This window comes from Trifolium pratense, linkage group LG4, assembly GCF_020283565.1.
Source record: "Trifolium pratense cultivar HEN17-A07 linkage group LG4, ARS_RC_1.1, whole genome shotgun sequence".
Taxonomy (NCBI): Eukaryota; Viridiplantae; Streptophyta; class Magnoliopsida; order Fabales; family Fabaceae; genus Trifolium; species Trifolium pratense.
In genome coordinates, this window is record NC_060062.1 from 31,518,176 (window position 1) to 31,526,823 (window position 8,648).

The following is an 8,648-nucleotide window of genomic DNA, read 5'->3' on the forward strand; positions in this document are numbered from 1 at the left end:
AAATAGGATTTGTTATTTTGTTATGGATTTTTCCAGCTAGATAGATACGGTATAGTCTTGTCTACGGTACACATCTCCATAGTATTTTGTTCCAATAATTTTTTTCTTTGAAAAATACTCATATCCAAATATATATCCGTGTGAGTGATAAAAACCTTTATATATGTATCTATAATCAGTGGCGGAATCAGGAATAAAAACTCGGGTGGGCCGCTAAAATAAACTATAATATTGCATATTAAAATTTAAGTAGTACAACTTATCAAAAAAAAATTAAGTAGTACATAAAAACAAAGTTGATACTAGAAAATTAAACTACATACCTTAAAATAACACTCTACGTGTATCTAGTGACGCGAAATCATCAATAATACAATCTGAACTAATACTTGCACTAATTTCCCTTTCAATGAAAACAGTCATGCTATTTGCTAGAAACCGACCTTTCATCTTGTTTCGCAACTTAGTCTTGATAATTTTCATTGCCGAAAAAGATCTCTCGGTTGTGGCAATAGAAACTGGAAGGGTCATGACAAGACGAAGAAGTCTATCAATCAAAAAGTAAATTTTATTCCTGTCAGTTGCAACCAAACACGAACATAAATTTTGAATAGTTGCTAAATTCTTGAAATGTGGTGATTGACTGGCATCAACAACAAAATGTCGAAGCTGATATGGCAAAGTAATCTTCTCTTGCTCGTTGAAACCCAAAGGATGATATTTTTCAACGAGAGTGCAAATAGTATCAACATCAAAAGCTTTAAAATTACCCTTAGGATTCAAAGCACCACTTAGAGTTAACAACTCCATTGCTTGCTCACTAAATCTGTTATTATCAACTCTAGTAATTGTTGGTCAATAATTGCATAAAATATTTCAACTTTAAAGTAATGTTCCAATGTGACCTTATTCTTTAAAAGACGAGACCGTCCATATCTTGTTGGTGCACGAGTATCATCAAGATCAGGAATCTCAATTGATGTCTTACACAATAAGATGTCACATTAACATACAACTTATCCCAACCATTTTCTCTCAGTTTTTGAATAAGACATTTTGTTAAACGAACTAAATTCATAGCATTAACCACATCCTGAGTTTGTTGTTGTAAAGCTTGACAAAGCACATCTGTTATCCCCATAATTTCTTTCATATGCATGATCAATATAAAATCAAATCGCTTCAAGTGATTGTAACCACTATGACCATCCCCACGTGTATTATAATTCCCTCCTTCTTCTGATAATGTTGTTAAAACACGACAAGCAGCTTCATATATATTCATCAAGCTACAAATAAAATTTAAATGTGATCCCCAACGAGTACTCGCCGCTCGTTTCAAAGTACCAATCTGATTTTTTGACCTTTACCGGTAATGATCTCATCAATCTCCAACAAATGTTTAATTTCTCTTAATTGGGCTTCTTGTAACTCATCATGTCGCTTTGGTGAAGAACAAACAACATTGACCACATAAGTTAGATTTTCAAAGAATTCATTGACTAGTGTGATTTCTCTTGAAGCGGTGACCAAAGCAAGTTGTAATCGATGAGCAAAACAATGGACGTAGTATGCATAAGGACAATCCTTCATAAATAGTGCTTGTAAACCGTTCCATTCTCCTCTCATATTGCTTGCACCATCATACCCTTGACCACGAAGGTTAGAAACATCAAGTTTATGTCGAGAAAGTATATCACATACTTTTTTCTTAAGAGTTAATGTCGTCGTGTCTTTCACATGTGCCACATCAAAAAACCGCTCTTGTATTAAACCAAATTTATCAACAAATCTTAAAACAAGAGCCATTTGCTCCATGTTAAACTCATCACGAGCTTCATCGACAAGGATACAAAATTTGGAATCACCAATTTCTTCACGAATATGCTTTCTAACCCTACTAGCAATAATCTCCAAGAGGTTTTTTTTGAATTTTAGGTGAAGTATATTTGGCATTTTGTTGAGCATTATTCAACACAGGTTTTGCTACTTCATCATTATAAGATGCCAAAAGTTTTACCAACTCAAGAAAATTACCTCGATTTTTTGACTTGCTAGATTCTCTATGGCCCCTTAAAGCACAAGCTTGAAGTGTCAACCAACGAACGGTGTCAATTGAAGCCTTAGGACATAGTCGATTCTTCTTTATTTGACTTGAGCTTTGTTTTTGGAGAACATTCTCAATATGTGCCTCTTTATTCAACAAGTCTTGATAAGCTTCCATTGCATTGTTGTGTGCCGAGCGAAGATCCTTCCCTATATGCTTAAGAAAAGCACAATTATTTCCATCTCTCACTCTTTTCCAACCTCTAAAACCCGTAGTAATAAAGGCATCAGATCCACAATTTCCACTTGGTCATTTGCTAAAAAGATAACACGGTAAGCAATATGCGGGGTCCTTTGAAGGTGAATATTCGAGCCATGAATAAAAGATTTCATACCAAGTTTCTTGAAACTGTCTTGGATGATTGTTGTTACCGGACAAAGGATATTCGTCTAAACGGATTTGATATGGACCCCATTTCATATAAGCTCTCCGTATTTGATCGACTTGATTTGGTGGATATTGCCATATTGGAGGACGCTTTCCGGGATCACGTTCTAAAGAATTCAAAATATCAACTTCTACTTCTTCAATTGATGGAACTTCAACTTGTTGAGGGATAGCGGTTGTCACTTCTTCAATTGATGGAACTTCAACTGGTTGAGGCATAGAAGGAAAGTGTTCTTCAATTGATGGAACTTCAACTTGTTGAGGGATAGCAGTTGTCACTTCTTCAATTGACGGAACTTCAACCTGTTGAGGCATAGAAGGAAAGCGTTCAACCGGTTGAGGCATAAAAGTTACTGCTTCTTTGATTGAAGTTACTGCTTCTTTGATTCTTGCAACTTTAACGGGTTCGGACGTAGAAGCATCGTCACAAGCTTTCCTCTTAAAAAATTGATTAATTTTTCCATCCTTCATCTTCATTTTTTTTCTGCTTTACAAGAAATCAACAACAATCAATCAAATAATCTATATTTAGCAACAAACAATGAACAATCACAAAAAAAGAACACTCACAATCAACAAAACAAGGCATATTAATAGATTATAATTTATAACAATAAAAGCACAAGTTATAACCAAAACAAAAAACTAACAATCAAATCTTGTTTTATTTATCTTTCAAGTAACAGGTATGCACCTATGCAACGAGGAGTTGAATACCTGGACATTGAAATTACAACAGGGGAGGATTTCGTATTCACAATAACTCCAAACATTTTCAGTTGCAAGACACTAAAGGTTCTCAAATTGAAGAATCTAAATGTGAATAAGATTCCTACTCAAGTACATTTTCCTCTACTCAAAATTCTCCATTTGGATAAAGTGCGCTTCTCATGTTATGAAGATATCTTCAAGTTTTCACTATTTTGTCCCATTCTAGAGGATTTGAGTGTAAGTGATTTACATATACGTCGTGGGAGCAAATTTATTTCAGAGAAATTCATCTCAGAAGCAAGTAAGGTTAAATGCTTACATAATTTGGTCAAAGCAAGTTTTATAACAATAAAAGCACAAGTTATAACCAAAACAAAAAACTAACAATCAAATCTTATTTTATTTATCTTTCAAGTAACAAGTAGAATGTTTTGAAGCAATATGATGAAAATGGACATCATTATCTATATCTGGATAAATTCTACAAGCCTGTAAGTAACTAATTACTCTTCACAAGCCTACACATAGCTATTAGAAGCTGGTAACCTACCTAGTGACACATGAGAGTTCAACTTCAATTCTTATACAATTTTCAACTCTTTGAGCCATTGGGTGTGTAGAGGACAAGGGTCAGGCTTGCCTTCAGCAGTAGCCTTCTCAAAAAGAGAATAAAACCAACCATTCCTCCATTTGAATTGCAAACACAGCCAAGATAAGTAAATAAAAGTTCATATCATAGTTAAAAATCTTGTTAAGTTTTTACGGTAAACCCAAAAAGGAAAAGAAACATCCTCTGATTCCTCTATATAACTTGTTGAACAAACTAAAATAAAAAAGCAAAAAAAGTTATAAAAAACAAATGGATTAGGGTTAGGGGATTTAGGGTTAACTTGTGTTGTGTGGTGTGGCTGTAATTATAACAATCAACAACAATCAATAGTTTAAGGATAATATTTTCAAAGATTGTAATCAATTTTAGTTTGTTAAAACATTCTCAATATCAAACCACATGTTTTAAAATTGCTTCACAATTTACAAAATTTCCAATAACAAAATCATTCATTCAAACTAAACAATCAAAAACGTGGAGAATAGAGAAAAAAAGTGCTTACCTTTCTAAAAATAGAGAAGAAGTGTCACAAAGAGGGAGAACGATTCGCCGTCGACCGTCGACACCGATGAATGATTTTAAGTGAGGAGATGGCGTCGTATTTCACAGAGGGTTAGAGGCGAGATGAAGAAACGACCGAAGCCGTCGAGAGCGCGAGAGAACAGAGCTTCAGTGTTAGGTACGGTGTGGTACGGTGTTAGAGAACAGAGCGCGAATGAAAGAAGGAAAACAAAAAGTTTTCTAATATTTCTTTTCATATAATTTTTTTCAGGGGTAGTATAGTAACTTCCCATGGTATAAATTTTTTTTTTGGGGTGGGCCGTGGCCCACCACAGCCCCCCTAGGCCCGCTGCTGTCTATAATCTATAGGTACCTAAGTACACATACATCCGTGCATTAAAAAAAAATTACACATGCATACGTGCCCGTTATCTGTATTTTTCCTAAAAATAAATCGATAAATGTTGAAGTACAAAAGTAAGTATTTTTATCGTCTCCACAGGGAATGATGTGATATCGATGTCGTTCAACTATTAATATAACTTTAAGTAAAGTGATTGAAAGTGTTTGTTTGTGAAAAAGTACGAATATTATCACAAAGAGATAAGTTTGTTGGGATTAGATTTCATTAACTCATTCATTTGTATTTCCCTAATCAGTTATATAGATTTTAGTCATCTACCAATATTATCACGTATCGTTCGTCGTATGTTTCCGTGTCCAGATAACGTCGAGATGTCTATTATACCTATTAATCTCTGGTGTCTCGGATGATCAATCAATATAATAGCATTAAGATCTGATACTTTGAGTGAATATTAAACCTAAATCTATCTCTAGAATTTAGAGTTCAATAGATATCATCATGGTTCTTAGATTCAAAAGGTATATGTCTATAACAATTCAAATCCAAAGATAAAACATTGAAATCAAAGATAATATCAACATTAATAGGACTCGCAAGATAAATACATATATAGAAGATAAATACATAACACCATGATCAAGATAAATACATATTAATAGAGTAAATTACATCTAGTCCCAACAAAAGAGAGATTAGCTATTCATTTTCATGATAGCTTTATAAAAGATAAGAAGAAAAGAGAGATGAACAAACATCAATGATGATTTCCCAACTAGAGTTGTAGATCCACCCTCAAATCTCTTTGATTCTAGCCCCTGGAGTCTCTCTATGCTTCTGGACGTGTTTTTGAGTGGTTGAAAGTGAATGAGATATGAAAAAATGAAGTCTGATGACCTTTTATAAGTGACAGAAAAGTGGATCTTCGCTTAGCGACGGAACTGTTCGCTTAGCGACGGAGGTTTCTTCGCCCTGAAGTACTCTTTAACCGCCACAACTTCGCTGGCTCTCGCTACAACTCGCTCAGCGACGGCCTCTCGCTATCCCTCACTATCTCTCGCTACAGCTCATCCTGCCACTGACTTGACTCGCTATCACTCGCTCAGCGACGACACTGATTTTTCTGCATTTTCTGACAGCTTGCGTCGCTTTGTCTGTCGCTTTGACGTCGCTTAGCCAACAACTCATACTCAAAATCTTGATTTCTTCATTTCAAATTCCATTAAATCCAAATTTTCCTACAAAAAGTGTTGGAATTAGATAGAAATGGCAAAAATAACTAATTTTCTCATTAAAACTAATATTTACAATTAGGTGGATTTTTTATATGAAATTACTTTTAAAATAAGTCAATAAATGCTTAAAATATATATGTAAAATTACCAATTTTTGGCACTTATCAATAAATCATAAAATATCATATAATTTTATTAGAATTAAAAAATATTCAAACATTTTAATGTTGAATAAAATTATGAACAAAATTATTACTAATATCATGCTAACGTTCATATCATGTTTTAAATAAATATGTTTATTAAAATTGTGTAATATAGTTTAATAGTGTTATATTTTATATATATATTTGAATCAAATGGAACTTATTGCATTTCTTCAAATATAATAGAAAACATACGACTCGAAGGTTAATAATAATGAGCAATATGGGGCTAGATTGAAATAGTTCTAGTAATGTTATGAGAAATTCTATTGGCTTGCCTTAGACCAAAAGTTATGTTGTAACTAACATTAGAGTGAAGTAAAGATCTACAAGAGGATAAGAGAGTTCGGAGCTCATTTTCATGCATACAATCATTCTTTAGAGCATTTACAACATGTTGACAATTACTTTCAAAAATAACCCTCTCAAACCATTAGATATATCTAGAAGAAGAGCATGCTTCAAAGCGGTGGCTTTGCATTCAGGGGCTATGACTTCAAGAGGAAATAAAAGTTACAAAGAACACAAATAGTTTGACATTCAAAACCACGTATATGAAGGATGACACAAGTTGGGAGGCATCTACGGAGCTAGAACAAAAATAATTGAGACGGTAAAGGAAGTTAGAACAAATGATTAATAAATATAAACAACGAAGAAGAACAAATCACGAGCAATCAATGATTAATTTTTTGATTTGGTAGAAAACCTATTTTCTAGATAATTTTTCTGAGACTGGATTAATGATATTTTCAAAATTAAAAAAGGGATTGTTCTTATTTTATGATTACAAATTAAACCCAAAAATAACCGTCGTTTTGCATTATGTGGAGAGAAAAATGAGTCGGGTAACATTTGGGTTGATCATGATTCATGACCCGTTTTGCAATCACAATGGTAGAAGATGATGTTCTGGAAAAAAATAAACTGGAAGATAATCTAGTGTTGGGTAGTCTATGATAATCATACCTAGTTCTTTTTTTAAAACGGTGTTAAAGGAAAAACTGACGGAAAAAACTAACTAATTAATACAAACGGTGGAAATGTAAGAGACTAAATTAAAATTTAAAATAAACATAAGTTAAGCCTAAAAATATACTTCCTCCGTTTGGATCAAATACATTCACTTTGGTTGGTGAACTTTTACTTATATGTTGGGACGGAGGGAGTATTAGCCAAAGAGAAAAGAAATGAATGCATGCAAAAGAATTATAGCATCCACTTCAACAAGTATAAATTCTCCATTAGGTGTCCACCATGGTGATGGTGTACAACATTCAACTTTCTCCGCCTGCCCATGGTACAATACCACCAGCCAAATGCTTAGAGATTTCTCTTGTAGAGATTTCTCCAGTTTATGGGTTATTCTGCTGCAAATTGAGAACCGCCTCCTACTTAATAATATCTAATACTACTATTGTGTAAATAATAATAATGATAGTGATCATTAATAAATAATAAAACTAATTTCTAGTGATTGTGCTAATGAAAACGGCCATAGGAATAAGGCTTTTTTCTTGTAGTGTGATTGTTGATCATGATGACATTTATTCTAAGATGCTTCTTGCAAAGTAATGCGTTATCTTGCAAATTACCGGGCCGGGTTCCTTGGGAACAGGATTTAATGCTGTTCAGAAAGGTGCAGTTTTCACACAGTTTTAGATCAGAACCGTCTGATCTAAAACATGTGGTTGATATTGTTTTAATATATAAAACTGTGTGTTAAATCATAACCGTCTGATCTGTAATGGATGGCTGCGATCTGTTGCTGCGTGAAACTGCGTTAAAATTCAACAGCAGGAAATCCGGATCCGGTTCCTTGAAAGTAGTGTGTTTGTAATACTATTACTAATATTCTAATAGATTAGAGACCTACATGTTATGAATGTCACAAACATGCCGTTCAAACAGATGATAGAAACTGGTAGATAGTGGACTGAATTAAGGAAAAGAATTCATAAATGATAGAACAATCCTCTGCAGAATTTGTCAAGATCAGCAATTTACATTATTAAAATAGAAATCATAAACTAGTCCATTAGAGAAAGTTAAGAGACACACGATAATCAATTTCTCGAGAGACTTTGGTCTCTTCCACTCCAACAAGTAACCCATAAAATTTGTGATTAGTAACAAGTTAAAGATAAATTATCAGGTAAGTGATGATATATATGGTAGCTTATAGATTTGTACCAAAAAAAATATGGTAGCTTATAGATAATTGATTTGCTTAGAGTATCTATTAAATTTATCGGTAGCTAGGGTTTAGTTTGCAATTTCAGGAAAAAAGAGAGATTAGTATATTCTAAACTACAATTCAATAAGATAATAATAGGTCCAGCCAATAATAAAATATACAGTGTATACTAGTTCTTCCACTACAATGGCAGGTCACCATCAAATTAAATCATAGTAAAAATTGTCGCTAATGTTCATTTGTTTGAGGCGACAATCCTACGTCCTTCAAACTACCAAAATCTAGAAGTTACATATGTAAAATCTTACTAAATCAATAAATATTAAGACA

The 8,648-nt window shown here is 33.4% G+C and overlaps 1 pseudogene; it reads right to left on the reverse strand.

Moving 5' to 3' along the window:
* Window positions 1-217: 217 nt before the first annotated feature.
* LOC123922479 lies at window positions 218-2,839 on the reverse strand (annotated as a pseudogene).
* Window positions 2,840-8,648: the final 5,809 nt, after the last annotated feature.